Here is a 17,741-nt window from a genome sequence, read left to right as displayed (position 1 = left end):
TATTTGTTTAATATATGCGTTGAAGGACATGTCCTGGTCAAAAATGACTCCAAGGTTCCTCACAGCGTTACTGGAGGCCAAGGTAATGCCATCCAGAGTATGAATCTGGTTAGATACCATATTTCTAAGATTTTGAGGGCCGAGTACAATAACCTCAGTTTGATCTGAATTAAGAAGCAGAAAGTTAGCGGCCATCCAGGTCTTTATGTCTTTAAGACATTCCTGCAGTTTAACTCATTGGTGTGTGTTATCTGGCTTCATGGACAGATAGAGCTGGGTGTCATCTGCATAGCAGTGTAAATGTATGCTATGTCTTCTAATGATGCTGCCTAAGGGAAGCATGTATAATGTAAACAGAATTGGTCCTAGCACTGAACCCTGTGGAACTCCATAATTAACCTCAGTGTGTGAAGAGGACTCTCCATTTACATGCACAAATTGGAGTCTATTAGATAGATATGATACAAACCACTGCAGCGCAGTACCTGTAATACCTACAGCATGTTCTAATCGCTGTAATAGGATATTATGGTCAACAGTATCGAATGCTGCACTAAGGTCTAGCAGGACAAGCACAGAGATGAGTCCACTGTCAGAGGCCATAAGAAGATCATTTGTAACCTTCACTAAAGCTGTTTCTGTGCTGTGATGAGCTCTGAAACCCGACTGAAACTCTTCAAATAAACCATTCCTCTGCAGATGATCTGTTAGCTGTTTGACAACTACTCTTTCAAGGATTTTTGATATGAAAGGAAGGTTGGAGATTGGCCTATAATTAGCTAAGACTGCTGGGTCTAGAGATGGCTTTTTGATTAAAGGTTTAACTACAGCCAGCTTGAAGGCCTGTGGTACATAGCCGATCATTAGAGATAGGTTGATCATATTTAAGATTGAAGAATTAATTAATGGCAGGACTTCTTTGAACAGTTTTGTAGGAATGGGGTCTAAAAGACACGTTGATGGTTTGGAGGAAGTAAGTATTGACGTTAACTCAGAAAGATCAATTAGAGAAAAAGAGTCTAACTTAACATCAATGGTACTAAGAGTAGCTGTAGATAATATTACATCTGTGGGATGATTATTGGTAATTTTTTCTCTAATGATAAAAAATTTATTTGTGAAGAAGTTCATGAAGTCATTACTAGTTACTGCAACTCAACACCTCAAAGACTAAGGAACTGGTTGTGGACTTCGGGAGGTCTAGAGCAGGTCCACTGCCGGTTCAGATAGAGGGAGAGGAGGTGGAGGTGGTTAACAAGTACAAGTACCTCGGGCTGTGGGTGGACAATAAACTGGACTGGTCATGCAACACAGAGCACCTGTATAAAAAAGCCCAAAGCCGACTGTACTTCCTCAGGAGGCTGAGGTCTTTTAACATCTGCAGGAAGCTCCTGAGGATGTTTTACCAGTCGGTGGTTGCTGGAGTACTTTTCTATGCTGTGGTGTGCTGGGGGAGCAGCACAGCAAAGAAGGACTCATCCAGGCTGGAGAAACTGATCAGGAAGGCTGGCTCTGTGGTCGGCATGAAGCTGGACACTCTGGTGACAGTGGCAGAGAAAAGGACATTAAAGAAACTGATGGACATTATGGACAATGCCAGGCATCCTCTGCACACGGCCATTAACAACCAGAAGAGTCTGTTCAGTGACAGGTTGCTTCTCCCAAAGACAAGAACTAACAGACTTAAAAACTCCTTTGTCCCACACGCCATCAGACTGTTTAACTCCTCTCTGGAGGGGAGAGGGAGGGGAAACAGGAGGACAAAGAAGGGGGGAACAACTAAGCTGTAGTGCCTCTTCACCTCACTGTGCAATACCTTTTGTGCAATACTTTTGTAAATAGTCAACAGTGCAATAGACCTCAATACTTGAAATGTGCAATTCACTTGTATTTTTATTTTTTATTCCTATTTATTCTATTTATCCCCTTGGTATATTTTATTTATATTGTCTCTGTATTTATATATATATGTGTGTGTGTGTGTGTGTGAATATATATATATATATATATATATATATATATATATATATATATATAATATTCTGTAACTCTGTAACTTCTGTCGGTGCTGTGCTTTTTTGGAAATCGAATTTCCCAGAGGAACCCATCCGAGGGATTAATAAAGTTCTATCTAATTTAATCTAATCTAATCTAGTTAACGTTAAAGGGATGGTTGGCTCAAAAGAGCTCTGACTTTTTGTCAGCCTGGCTACAGTGCTGAAGAGAAACCTGGGGTTGTTCTTATTTACTTCAATCAGTGACGAATAGTAAGATGTTCTTGCTCTGCGGAGGGCTTTCTTATAAAGCAGCAAACTATTTCTCCAGGCTAAATGATGATCCTCTAGATTTGTGACACGCCATTTCCTCTCCAGATTACGAGTCATCTGCTTTAGGCTACGTGTTTGAGAATTATACCACGGAGTCAGGTACTTCTGATTTGAGGCCTTAGTTTTCACAGGAGCTACAGTATCCAGAGTCGTACGTAGTGAGGAGGTGAAATTATTAACAAGATAATCGACCTCTGTTGGAGCAGCGTTCAGATAGCTGCTCTGCTCTATGTTGGTACAGGGCATTGAAGATGATAACAGTGGGTGGATTATATTCTTAAACTTAGTTACAGCACTTTCAGAAAGACATCTACTTTGATAAAGTCTACTCTTCACCGCTGTGTAATCAATTATTGTAAAAGTAAATGTTATCAGGAAATGATCAGACAGGAGAGGGTTTTCAGGAAACACTGTTAAATGTTCAGTTTCTATGCCATATGTTAAAACAAGATCTAGAGTGTGATTAAAGTGGTGGGTGGGTTCTTTTACATTTTGAGAGAAACCAATTGAGTCTAATAACAGATTAAATGCCATGTTGAGGCTGTCATTTTTAGCATCTACATGGATGTTAAAATCACCCACAATAATTATTTTATCTGAGCTGAGAACTAAATCAGATATAAAGTCTGAGTTCTTATGTTTCAGGTACATGGGCCAGACGTGGCCGTCAAAAAGGCCAGGTGGGTCTGGTACCAGGGGAACACAAACCAACCCAAGGTTTTCAAACACGATCTTTAGTTTAATCTTATTTCCAAAAAACCCATGAGAATAATTTCATACTGTGCAACTTTAATAGACAACATCTTTACAAATGTCATTAGACACAGTTCAGTAGTGCTATACTAATAAATTATATTAATTGTTTCAGTGGAGGCGTAGGCATGAAACTAATGAGGCCAAAATGTATACAAGCTCTTTATAAACAAGCAGAAGGAACAATTACAGCATCATGAGACAATTTAATACTTTCAGACTAGGACGAGGTCTATAGAGAGACAGACGTGAATAGAGCCTACAATAAATTTATAGAGCTATTTAAATTATTACACAATAAAAATGACCTAGTTCAAATGATTAATACAAATAATAAATATAAAAATGGTCCATATTTAATCAAAGGGCTACAAGCTGTGTGAGAAAAGAAAAGCAATCTTTATGGAAATGTTATCAAATTAAAAAACTAAAATTCTACTAAAACAGTTGAACTGTCACGGCTGCAGATGTGTGGAGGGTGTGAGAGAGGACCCAGATGCTGGCACCCCAACCGGTCGCAGCAGATGGCCCCGCCCCTCCCTGAGCCTGGTTCTGCCGGAGGTTTCTTCACTGTTAAAAGGGAGCTTTTCCTTCCCACTGTCGCCAAAGTGCTTGCTCATAGGGGGTCATATAATTGTTGGATTTTTCTCTGTATCTATGAAGCGCCTTGAGGCGACTTTTGTTGTGATTTGGCACTATATAAATAAAATTGAATTGAATTGAATTGACACTGGCTTGGACGGGAGCTTTATTTGCACACCGGCGGCACAAACAGAAACACAGCGAGCAAAAACAAAACTTACAGGTGACCTAAACTGGGAATGACTAACAAAACGAACCTGAACAGGTGACTCTAGGAGAAAACACAGGGAAGAAACACAGATGGACTATAGCGACGAACATGAGTGAACACACACTATAAATACACAGAAGGGAACGAGGAAACTACACACAGGAGGGAGGCAAGGCTGATTGTGATCGACAAGACGAGACAGGGGAAACGCAAACTGAACACATAAGACACAGGCTTTCACAATAAAACAGGAAACTCAAAACACACGCGAAGACACAGACCCAGAGACGTGGGCTTTACACAGAGACATGACTACACTAGAGGGGATACACAGGCAGGGATGACACAGAACCGAGGGAGCGCAGAATTAACACTGGGAGGTCAAATAACAAAACTGAAATAGTAAAGGAGATTAAACTCTCCTTTACTAAAAAGACTGATACTTGACAATAAAATCAGACATGTGCAATACAAAGTGTCCAAAAGTATCTCAGTCATGAACAAAATTCACTCTATGCTCTTTATTGTTCTCTAAATCTTCCATATCTTGCACTGAAATAATTATAAAAATACACTAAATTCACTTTTCATACTACAAAAGGTGCAGTTCTCATTTTTACAGTTAAATTAAAACTTCATGACCTGGTTAATTACAGTAAAGCACAGATACTGTTTAGAGCTCAAAGTAATCTATTGCCAGTCTAAATCTTTTCATCCACAGAGATGGGGGCTACAGTATGAAGGGGACTGAAAATTTTAAAGTGCACGTGGTAAGGACTACTAGGAAAGGTTTGTGTGTGTCTACGTGTGGGGTTATATTGTTGAGTGGGTTAGGGGCTCAGCACAAGCATCGTCCAAATATCCACAAATTTAAATCAGTGTATAAGCTTGTGTTTTCATGCAGTACAGGGATGAGAGCAGTATTAAGCTACATTATTGTTCTTAAACAGTGTTTTAAATAGTCAGGAAGGAGCAGCACAACCACATGACTGAGCTTTAAACATATGAATGGGGTGGGACTACATGTCCCACTCCTTTTTGACCACCGTGCTCTGTTTTGTATATATGTACACAAATCCTCGAAATAAACCATCAATCAATCAGTCAGTATTTTTATTGTTATTACCTGTTTGATTTTCGTGTTTAGGTTCATTAATGTTTGTTCATTTTTATTCTCCCTTGTCTCCCCTGAAACACTCATGAAAATATGATCCGTTTGTGTGGTATGAAACTGTCCCACATTTACAGTCCGAATGTAGAATTGAATGAATTCCAACAGGAAGGGCGTTTCATGTGACACGTGTTGGAGACATTACCTGCTCTGTTTCTAACATAAATAGGTATTTTTCATACTTAGAAAATATTATTCTAACAGGTTTCCCGCGTCAATGTGGTTTGAGCACAGTCACCTGACCAGGTGAAGTTGTTGGAGCGTTTGAAGTCGTCCTGATCAGATAATCAACTGTGTGATCAGCTGGCTGTTAGTAAACAACACAGAGGATAGATGGAGGCGAGACGGCAACATGGGTACAACCAAACCTGCAAGACCTACAGACGAAGACAGAGAACGCAGTTAAAAACACAGAAAAGACATGAAAGACATACCAGGAAGGGATAGTGAAAGAAATCCTTCCTGTCTGTAATTCAGTTTCCTGATGTTGAACACGATGACGTAAAGATATCACAGGAAAAGAGAAGCGTGGTGCTGAGAAGGTCCAGCTGCTTTCACACACTCTGTTTCATTATGTGCGGCTGGATGTTGCTGACATCAGTCAGGTGTGAAGAGACTACAGCGCAGTCAACATAAGACTTTATTACCAGATCTTAAATCTCAGAAACAGTCCATTTCTGTCACTCATTCAGAAGAGCTCACTCACCCACACAGAGCTATCCCCCACAATATGAGAGCAGTTGGTTTATTTGGTTTCATACATGTTAATGAAGTCATGTTAACAGTGTTTCAGCTGTGCTTTTAACAAAAATATCAGAGTCCCCCAAAGCAGGAATTTAGGCCCTTTTTGAAGGTTTGTTTCTATGAACAGTCTCGTTTCCAATCTCGTTTCCTTTCAGAAAGCACGCTTCTTTTTTAATTCCTCTGCTAGAGGAATTAAAAAGGCAGAGGTGAAGGCCGGATCTTATTATGTCTGCAGATACTTCAGGGTCACTTCACTCAGGTAGGAACCTTCCCGAGAAAAAAGGACCACTCGACCACAACCTGTCCTCCATCCTTATGTCCTTTCTACCTGGTGTGTAGTTGGAGTTAATGAGGCGATGGAAACAGACAACAAGCAGAGAGTGTTTGATCCAAACAGGACGAACGTTCCCCAAGGTAACCTGAGACGCACCTGGATGCTCACCTGTCCTCACGCTGTTGGCTGTAAACACAGGAGGTGCGAAGGTGTCACTTTCTCCTGCAGTGTGACTGAGGAGGACGTCGTTAAACTCCCATGGTGCACAGCGGTCGGAAGATGCTGAACTATCTGCTCTTTCTGATGGGGGTCTGTTCCGTGGATCAATGCAAACACTGACTGCCAATAACAGGAAGTGATTAGCTGTTGATGTAGAAAATGCAGCCATGAATAAAGTCTGCGTTCACCTTCACGATGGACCATCTCATCCTGACCAAAGTCAGCCCAGCAGGAACCTTCACGCTGACGTTGTTGATCTGGAACCAACTGGAGGTTCATTTCTCTGCAGACTTCAGACTTTAGAGTTTTTGTAGGTTACCTTTTTTTATTTTCTAGCCTTTGATACGTTTTTCATTTCCTCATGTCTTCATCTGCATATGAATAACTTTGTTTTATCACTCTATTTTATTTTACAGTGATTCCTGAGATTAGAGACCAAACAGGTTTTAATTTTCTAAAATATATTTTTTGATTTTTCAAAAACATATTTACATATGATTGTTACACAAAGTTTTGGGTGTTTCACCATGTTTTGGTACAATCTCCCAGGTGTAACATTTTTAAAAATGTATGTTTTTGCTGGAGAAGTGCAAGGTTTTTGTCCACACCATCAGAGACAAACAAATGCAAAAATATATATTTTAAATTAAGTTGTTTCAGCTATTTTGACTGTGAGCACTGTTCTATTGTTTATGCACATATGTTTTCAAACTAATTATACTATGTTTAAAAGTAAGATTGTTTTGGCTTTTTATTATTAGCGTTACAGTCATACATATTTTCAGAAGCTCGTATTTAATCTCTAAAAGAAACAATCATATTTAGAAGCATGCAAATGACACATTTATTGAGAAAATTACAGATTTTTATTGGAAGATCATGAGAGGGGGAAAATATGTGGTTCTTCAAAAGAGAAAAATAAACAAGAAAATCCATATTATGGAGTTGAGAAGGTGCTGACGGTGGGGACCCAAGATATTATTACTGTCAAAATGACCATTAAAGTTTAACAACTATGTAATATCACAAGACGCTTCATAACAACTCTGTTTTTGCACATGTCAAGTTCTACATCTTAATAGTTCACCAGCAAGTAGCTACTACTCCTCGATTCCTCAGAATTAATGTCTAAATTACTCTGTGGTTGTGTGTTTATACCCCGCTGTACTTTCTCTCCTTTTTTCCTGCGATGTCTCGAGTCTCTCTGTGCTTGTTTCCAAAACCTTCGCTTCTGCCTTTTTTCTCTTTCTTTCAGATCACTGATGTTCTTTATTTTTCCCTCTTTCATTCTAGTTCTCCATCTTTCCCTTTCCTTTATGAGGAACTCTTTCTTCAACTCAGGCTGGCTGTTAATTTTTTTCTCCTTTTTTGATACTCCCTGTTCCTTTTCTTTCATTCCTCTACTGACAGCTTCCCCTTTGGCATTCTAGCCTGAAATGTACCATTATGTAATTACTATAATTTTTCTGAACCATTTATACAGATTAAGGATGAATATTCACAACACAATTGTATTAAGCAACAGAGATGCTATCCAGTCTTTAAGTCTGACGTCATTAACTGTTTCCAGGTCCAAACTCCGCTGCAGATCCCAAAGTCAAAGGAACTCTGCGGCATCACTGAGAGTTACAAACTGTCTAAATTCTTTCATCTTTAATAAAAGGATCAGTGTGGCTGAGTTAGAAGTTAGCTCGCTGGTTTCCTCCTACATTCCAACATAAATGGAGACAGAAAACTAAACAGCAGTGACTTTTGTCAGGTTACTGAAGTTGGGCTAGCTGGTATATAATGATGTGCTACGTGATCAGTAGCGACACAGCTATGTTAGCATAACATAAACACAGTGAAGCTGAAGGATGAACGCTAACTTTTTTTCCACTCGATAAAAGGTAATGCAAGGGTTTCTGATTATTGTGCCGACAGTGATCACTGACTGTTTTTAGGGGCTTGTTCAGATTAAATAGAACACAATAAAAAGCATTAAAACATTTTAACAACACAACAGGCTTAATAAACACAGAGTAGTTTGGGCCTGGAAGCAGGATTCATACATCAGCACTTAAAGACCAGCTCTCGGGGCAGAGATAGCAGTAGATGCCACATGATCGGAAGGTTGGGCGTTCAGATCCAACGAACAGAGGCTATCCTGGATTGGTAGCTGCCCACTGCATCACTGAGTGAATGGGTTAAATGCAGAGGACTAAGCAGTTTCCTACAGGATTAATAAAGTATACATAAACAATGAGATTCAAGATAAGACAAATTCGATAATATTCGACACATCTGTGGTAAAGTGGTAAAGGGGTCCTCAGAGTGTAAGCTACCCACAATAATTCCTGATTTTTTTGTACTTTTAAAAAAATCTGATGGTGTTCACAAAAACTCTGGACACGATTTTAATCACTTAAAAAATATGTAAAAATAAATTTTCAATTGCATATTTTGATACTATATAAGGTATTGACTTAAATACTTAGTGACGAGAGCCATGATGTTTAATTTTACATTACTTTAAAAAAAATTTCTGTATTTTAATATTATCACACCTGCTTCTGGACAATGGAGTTTTAAGGTACTGGTGATCTATTGTACCATTTAAAATAAATATATATGTATAAAAATGCAAAATCATACTTTTGTTGTATAAAAATTACCTTGGTTTGTCTTTTAGTCAGTTGGGTTAATACTTGTATGCATATTTTTAACCCCAAAATTGGGTTTTGTCTGGCAGACACGTTTTGTCCCTTATTTCAAGAATCACTGTTTAACACTGTGGTTTATTGGACTTGCTCTTCTGTTTCTCTTTCACATTTATTGATTTCATTGATTATTATGAAATGTTGTTAAATTGTCTGGGTTTTACTGCTTTACTGTATTAATGCAATAATTAGATTTTATGTATAACTTTATTCCTGCATATTATTTTATAATATATAGTTAATTTAGGCTTTAAAGTCCTTTTGTCCTGCTTATGAACAAATCAGCTACAATGGTGGTCAGCGTTTTGTAAGTGTGGTGTAACACAAAAATTTAGATTTCCACTGGGTATTTTTTGTTGTTGCAATTTTTAGACATATCTTTACATATACACCTTAATACTGCACTCTGTATATAATCACTGTGACAGTGTTTCAAAAACTTGCACTTTAAATTCTTTACACCCACATATAAGCTACAAGATCTACAAAGCACTGTTTTACTTACTATTACTTTCTTTTAGTTGTGTGAAGGGAACCTGCAAAGTAATAATTTCATTTCTCTGCATAACCATTTGTGTTTTGCAGTGTACATGACAATAAACTTCTTGAATCTTAATTATGTGCTTAACAGCTGTACTTACATGCATGTTCAACACAACACTTTGTCAAAGTACAGAAAGAAAAGGATATACTATAGGTTACAGTGTATATCTGCCTAGAGACATATGAGAATAATACTATTATTTATGTCTCATTTTCATTACAACTAAAACATATTTAAAAAATATCACAATACATAACCATAAATACCAAGCTGTATGAGGAAGTGATTGCACATCTTACACATTTTACATTTATAATAAATGTGGACTTTAAAGGCGTATGCATTTGTGTTTATTTTCACCGAAAAGGCAGAAGAAACGTAAAAAAAATTAAAAGTGAGTTATTAAAATCAGGTTTCAGTCTCAAATCTTCAGATTGTGTTAAGACCTCTGAAAATGTGTCTGCTCTCAAATATGAAAGAAAAGGAGAACCAGGAGAAGAAGAAGGAGGAGGAGATGAAAAGGTGAAGTGGAGGTAAGCAGGTGGCCTGTAAGCACTGAGACAAAACAAGAGGGCATTAGGAGGAGAGGGAGAGTAGTGAAGGAGCTGAGAGTGAAGATGAAAGCTGAGCTGAGAGAAAACAACAGGAGCTCAAGTACAGAGGAGGGAAAACCAGGAGGAGTGATGAACTGCAGATCTTTTGGTTCACAAGGACCAGAAACTCTGACGATAATTTGCAGCTCAAAACCTGAGCTGCAATGTGAGCAACAAGGCCAAAAAGCTGAGCATTAATGTGATCAAAAAGGCCAGAAACCTGAGCAACAATGCAGAAACAACATTTGTCCAGACACCTTGCTGTGCTTGTTCTTGGTCTTTCATACAGACAGTTTTGTTCATACTGTACTCTCTTTCATATCCAGATATAATAACATAATAATAAAACAGTTTCTTTACAGTTTTAACCTCAAAAATTTAACGAAATTCTACAAAGTTGATTCTGTAAATTTTCAGTGGGAGAAACATTTAGTTGTTCGTCCTTCAGTAGCTTGACCATGTATGGAGACATTTGGCGACCTTGTTAAATGTGACATTACTGTCCACAGATTTCTGACCCAAATGCTTATTTTGATATCGTTATTATTTGATATCATCTGCATAGTTGTGGCCCAGCCGATTTTAATTCTGTGTTCTCTAACTGGAGTGTTGTTTGGATTGATCCCAGGAGGATCTTTGCTCTTGTTGTTCTCTGTCCTGTGGATGTTTTACATCAGGTTTTTAATTCTTTTCTTATTTTTGATTCTTTAGTGTTTATGCTTACTGGGGGCGACTGTGGTTCAGGGGGTTGGGAAGCTCAACCGAAAGGTTGCTGGTTTGATCCCCAGCTCTGTCTGGTCGTTGTGTCCTTGGGCAAGACGCTTCACCCGACTGGTGATGGCGTGATATGGCAGCCTCGCTTCTGTCAGTCTGCCCCAGGGCAGCTGTAGCTTGCCTCCACCAGTGTGTGAATGAATAGTGGAATTGTAAAGCGCTTTGAGGGTCTCGAAAAGCGCTATATAAATGCAATCCATTATTATTATTGTCAAGCTTTAAACATATTTTTTAGACATTCTTTTCTTCTGTCACTGAACACAAACCTGAGCATTAAAATGTTTGTAAATAAAATAAAATTTAAAAAAATTAACAACAGCCAAATAAATAAATAAAGGTTCTTCAGATGAATTTTCCTGTTGAAAGAAACCCCCACCCCCTACCCTCCTACTTTGGTTGGAGATGAAAGGAGCAGAGTGATGGAGCTAAAGGGCCACGGACATCAGCTGGTTCTCCTGAGTTAAAATCCCTAAAATCCCTCAGGAGCTGAAACACACATCTTCATCCTCCTCTGCTATCCATTAAGCCCGTTCCCCAGCAGACTGGTTATGGAAGGTCCTGATGGGCCACTCTGTTTTTACTGTGAATGCACATAGCTCAGTGACACATTGTGTAAGTTCTTGCTCAGTGAGGAAATAAAATGACCATGTTTAACTTGAGCTGTGTTACATTCAGTCACCAGCGTGCCATACTCAGCGTTCAAAGCCATTATATTCATGTTTAGTTCATGGTATTAGATCAGATATAGCTGGAACAGCTACATTTGTAAAATGTGATGTCACTATCCCTGACCTTTGATCTTTGTCTGATTAGTGTTAGTGTTACTGTATTGAACTATTTATATCAACCCGATACTTCCTGTGTTATTTTCAAACTAAAAGTCTTTTGTTAGGCCTTCATTGTTAAATGGAAAAAAAGATTTATTTGAAGATCTGCAGTAAATATGATTATCTGTGATCACGATATTAACCCCATGTTCCACGACAGCAGAGAATGCCCAAGAAGCCATCCTACAGGTCAACAAGAGGAGGTCTACACATACAGGTGGAGACGTGGAGATGGTGCAGAGGACAGTGCAGATGGTCAAACGGGTGACGATGTGGCTGACTTTACAGTTTACTGGCTGCATCATTGTAACACTGAATCAGTAACTGGAAACCTGTGGGTACATAACTGAGCTGTTCACACCACGTCCTCTTTCCTGGGAAACCAAGCGAGTATTTAAACGTGTAGAAAGGAGTTAACATACAGACTAATGGAAACATCCATGCACCCATTCTCTGGAGCCTGTGCTTCTAGCTGCCAGAGGGCCAGAGGTGGATGGAACAGAGTTATGATTTGATGAGGAGGAACTGTGTTCCCGACAGGATTCACACTGACACATAGCAAATAGATGAAGTGTTTGTCCCTCAGTGTTTGTCTCCCCCTGATGGTCGCTGTCTGCAGGCGCATTCAAATCATCTAAGGCAGTGGTCCCCAAACCCTGGGCCATGGACCGGTTTATGTTTTCAGGGTTTTTACTCATTTTTATTGTTAATACTTAGTGTTTTTATCATTACCTCAGCTTCCCTGTGTCTTTTCCCGTGTGTTATATATATATATATATATATATATATATATATATATATATATATATATATATACATAAGGGGTGCAACGATACACAAAATTCACGGTTCAGTTCGATACTTTGGTGTCACGGTCCGATATTTTTTCGATACAAAAAAAAATGTTCATGCCTTTTTAATTTGTCATTTATTAAAATTGTAAATATATATTTTAACTCAAAAGTACAGTTTTTAAATTTAACCCTAACCCTAACCCTTGTGCATGTTTTTTATTTTAACAGCGAATGCGCACCTGCGGACCACTTATGTGCACCTTGGTTATATAGCTCATCATATTGCAGCCACAGAAATTCTTTTGTCCATGAAACCATAAAGCTGCACTTTCTTTTTGCCTTATAGTGTGATTTGTCATAACTTTTCCGTTTTGTGGTAAGCTTTTCTTTTCTTTTTTCTTTTTTTTTTGCCTGTCCCGTTTGGCTCTTTTGCCATCAGAATTGTTGTCTAAAGGCAAAGAAAGATGCCCAACGGATTTACTTTACCAAATTGACCATCCCAGCCTTGCCGTAATGGTCCATTTGATTGACCTTTTATTGTTTATTTTATTTTCACTTACTGAATACGGGACAGACTTGACTGGGGGAAAGAAGGGGAGAAAGAAAGAGGGAAAGAGAAACAGGGGAGGGACGGGGAGAAGGGCAAAAAACAAAAACCAACAGAACGGGCAGAAAATAAAAAATGCATCTATCAATCACCTGGGTCACCTGCTGAGAAAGAAAAAAGAAAACAAGCAGAAGAGAACAAGAGTAATAGAATAAACAACATCACAATGATATATGGGAATATGACAGTAAATACTAAATATTAAACATTATTGTGCAGCACATAAGATCAACAGAACACAGTGTGCTTTGAGGTAGGAGCCAAAAAGGGTGTAGTTTGTGGGTGTGATCACCCGTGTGTACACCTGTGAGCATGGACGCGCTTGTTTTTTGTTTTTTAAAAGGTTCCTTCATGTAATGATCTGTAGGGTGTGGGGGGGCCACAGCCCCGTCCTCCAGGGCATGAAGCAGGTATGGAGGAGATCAAAACTCCAGACATCCAGAGGCCCCCAGAACACAAGAGACCAAGGAAGACCAAAAGAGGGGCAACCGCGCCACTGTCCCAGAAAGAGCTGAGGAGAGTCCCAGATGAGGGCTCACTCAGCAGCCGCGGAGCAGAAGCCAGGGGGAGTTGCAGTGACGCGCCCGTGAGCTCCGCCGGCAGCCAGCCGTGCCTGAGTGACCGAGCCCCAGGCCGAGAGGCCGGGGGCACCCCACCTCCGAAGTGGCCCGAGCGAGCCCCAGGCTCCAGGCCCCGATAAGCGGCCGCCAAGGAGTGAGCCGGTGTGTACCTGGACACCCATCCCCGGACACAAAGAACCACCAACGCACCGATGTCTGAGGGAGTCCACCACTGGCAGGGGAAGTGGTGGTAGGGGGAGATAGGCCTCCAAACCTTGGAGGGCCTGAGATGTCCCCAGAGAGGTGGCGCCTGACACCCAACCTGACATATAGACACAGACATACAGGCATACACAGATACAAACATCCATTCCCACCCTCATGCTCTCATATGCACTTACTCCACACTCAACCAACGTGGAGACAGACATAAAGAGACACTGTACACACGATCACACTCCCCAAGCGTACTCTACTAACCGGGTCTAGGTACCCTTGCCCCTGGAGGGGGGAACTGCACCCAGACCCAGGTGGTGTTACCCTTTTCCCTGCGGTGGGGGGAGGCAGACCGCCCCGACTCCGCAGCAGCAGGGAGGCCCCACACTCCAGACCGCAGTCGGATGGCCAACTCCTCCTCCTAGCTCCCCCGCTCCAGCAGGCCGCAGAGAATGGGGGTGAGAGAAGACTCCAAACCTCCCTCCACCCGCTCATTGTAGTGTTGATGCATATGTTCCAAGTTCCAAGTTCAACTTTATTGTCACTTCAACCATATACAGTTTAAAAATACACAGTGAGGCGAAACAATGTTCCTCCAGGAACCAAGGTGCTACAAGACAAGTTAGTGCAAAAAAAATAATAATATATAATATATCTAGTAATAATATTGTGCAAAAGAGCATTTACAGGTTGGTGTGTGCGATGGTTTGGTGGTGTAGGTCAGTGTGTTTGCGCTTTGTGTTGGTTAGTCAGTCCAGTCTCAATGTTTTGAGGTATTTGAGTTAAGCTGAGTGATAATGTTAGTGTATGTGTGTGTGTGCGTGTTTATCAGTCAGTCCCTTTTTGCTGAGGAGACGGATGGCTTGTGGAAAAAAGCTGTTGCACAGTCTGGATGTGCGTGCCCGAATGCTTCGGTACCTTTTTCCAGATGGCAGGAGTGTAAAGAGTGTGTGAGAGGGGTGTGTCCGATCAGCCACAATGCTGGTGGCTTTGCGAATGCAGCGTGTGGTGTAGATGTCCTCAATAGAGGGTAGAGAGACCCCGATGATCTTCTAAGGTGCATTTAAAACCCAGGAGGGCATGGAGCTACCTGCCAGAGAGCAGCAGGTAAACGCATGGTCCCTCCTGCTAGCCCTCAATGTCTACGTGTATTTAAAATTGAGAGGTGGGCGACGACGCCAGGGGTGAGGTGTACACCCTGATGGTACTTTGGATTCCGTGTATCATGCCCACCCCCAAGATCCTATATGTATGTGTAATGAGAGTGTGAGTAATGTGAATGTCTAAGTTGTGGGATAAAATTGAGGCAGAGGCAGCCAGAAGGGGACGGGGGGGGGATGGGGGGGGTAGCCTCCTCTGCACCCTGGTGACATACCCCTACTCCAAGGTCCTGCATGTGTGGGTGGTTGTGGTGGAGCGGGAAGAGGGAGGCAGCTGGAGATGGGGAGGGAAGGAAGGGAGGGGCAAGTGACCCCTCCCTGGGGCCAGCTCCCCGCTGACCCCAGTAGCTTTTTGTAACGCGTTACTGCGTTACTTGTAACGCGTTACTGTAATCTGATTACTTTTTTCAAGTAACGAGTAAAGTAAGGGATCACTATTGCAAAAACGGTAATTAGATTACCGTTACTTTCCCGTAGGAACGCTGCGTTACCGCGTTACTAAAACCGTGATTTTTTTGCAAGAATGTCTCACGACAGTGACGTAAGCGAGTGTGCCATTAGTGACAACAGCTGTGTGCAGATGAACAATGGATCACATATCAATTGTGGGAGAGAGTATGAGCGTGCAGCGTTAAAAGCGTGGAAGTACTGACCTTCCTTTGAGTTTGATTCCATAAAAAGTGACAAAAACATTAGCGTCCATCGTGCGTGGGAAAAAAACTTCTTTTTAAAGCGAAAAAAACCCCCCAAAACTTCCAAGCAAGCACCGAGTGCGCAACGATGTAATGGGAAATTCACAGAGAAACTCGCGGATTCTTCAACTGACCGCGGCACACCTGCACCAGGGTAAACCTAGTTACTGATTACTTTTTTCAAGTAACTTGACCAACACTTCCCAGGACATCGGGCTAGCGATATTGCGAGCCCTGTATCTGATTGAGGAATCACTCATCTTTGGAAAAGAGAGTTTATTACAGAGAAATGTCTGTTTCCAAAATAAAAGCTATACTATCCGCTTCTTCTGGGCTATATTCTCAGCAGCATATTAAACATATCAGGTCCCCATGAGGAGAATCATGTGCTAACGGCCGTCTAAATGACTCGGGTAAAGTTTGTAGCATGCATGCTTGTCGTTTTTGTCTGCTTCCACTTATCTTTGCACTAGGATGATGTAAATGTGCAGTCATATTCGTTGTGTTCCCACTAGTGCTTTCAGGTTAATCTCGTTGAAATGACCTTAACGCCACAACACGGCAAATCTCCGTTAACGAGCTACCTCTGATCGCCCCGTGCATGGGGCTAGACGGCCAACACGTTAATGAAGTAACTGCGCTAACACACTAGTTCCCACCCATGTAATTAAGCATTGTGTGGCACATCCAACATACTGTTTTACTTTAGTCCATGACTCGCTTACCTTCAGGGTCATACGTCACATGAAAACCAAAATAATTCCAAACGCCAGATCTGAATGAGGGTGGGGGAGGTTCAATTTGCAGCCTAGGCGGAGTAGTCGAACGCAGATTCACTGAGCGCTCAACACAGACAGCATCATCAGAAGGAAAGTTGATAAAATAAATTTAAAATTTTGTATTGTTTGATAGATATGCGTACCGAACCGAAAGCACTGTATCGAACGGTTCAATATCGATACGAATATCGTTGCACCCCTAATATATAAACAACATCTTATGGCCTCTGACAGTGGACTCATCTCTGTGCTTGTCCTGCTAGACCTTAGTGCAGCATTCGATACTGTCGACCATAATATCCTATTAGAGCGATTAGAACATGCTGTAGGTATTACAGGTACTGCACTGCAGTGGTTTGTATCATATCTATCTAATAGACTCCAATTTGTTCATGTAAATGGAGAGTCCTCTTCACACACTGAGGTTAATTATGGAGTTCCACAAGGTTCAGTGCTAGGACCAATTCTGTTTACATTATACATGCTTCCCTTAGGCAGCATCATTAGAAGACATAGCATACATTTTCACTGCTATGCAGATGACACCCAGCTCTATCTGTCCATGAAGCCAGATAACACACACCAATGAGTTAAACTGCAGGAATGTCTTAAAGACATAAAGACCTGGATGGCCGCTAACTTTCTGCTTCTTAATTCAGATAAAACTGAGGTTATTGTACTCGGCCCTGAAAAGCCTAGAAATATGGTATCTAACCAGATTCTTACTCTGGATGGCATTACCTTTGCCTCCAGTAACGCTGTGAGGAACCTTGGAGTCATTTTTGACCAGGACATGTCCTTCAATGCACATATTAAACAAATATGTAAGACTGCGTTCTTCCATTTGCGCAACATCTCTAAAATTAGAAATATCCTGTCTCAGAGTGACGCTGAAAAACTAGTTCATGCATTTATTACTTCCAGGCTGGACTACTGTAATTCATTATTATCAGGATGTCCAAAAAACTCACTGAAAAGCCTTCAGTTAATCCAAAATGCTGCAGCAAGAGTACTGACAGGGACTAGAAAGAGAGAGCATATTTCTCCTGTTTTGGCTTCCCATCATTGGCTTCCTGTTAAATCCAGAATTGAATTCAAAATCCTGCTCCTCACATACAAGGTCTTAAATAATCAGGCCCCATCTTATCTTAATGACCTTGTAGTACCATATCACCCTATTAGAGCACTTCGCTCTCGCTCTGCAGGCCTACTTGT

The sequence above is a fragment of the Maylandia zebra genome, linkage group LG9 (assembly GCF_041146795.1).
Source record: "Maylandia zebra isolate NMK-2024a linkage group LG9, Mzebra_GT3a, whole genome shotgun sequence".
NCBI classification, from domain to species: Eukaryota; Metazoa; Chordata; class Actinopteri; order Cichliformes; family Cichlidae; genus Maylandia; species Maylandia zebra.
The sequence above is the reverse complement of the archived record's forward strand: the minus strand, read 5'-3'. Positions refer to the sequence as shown.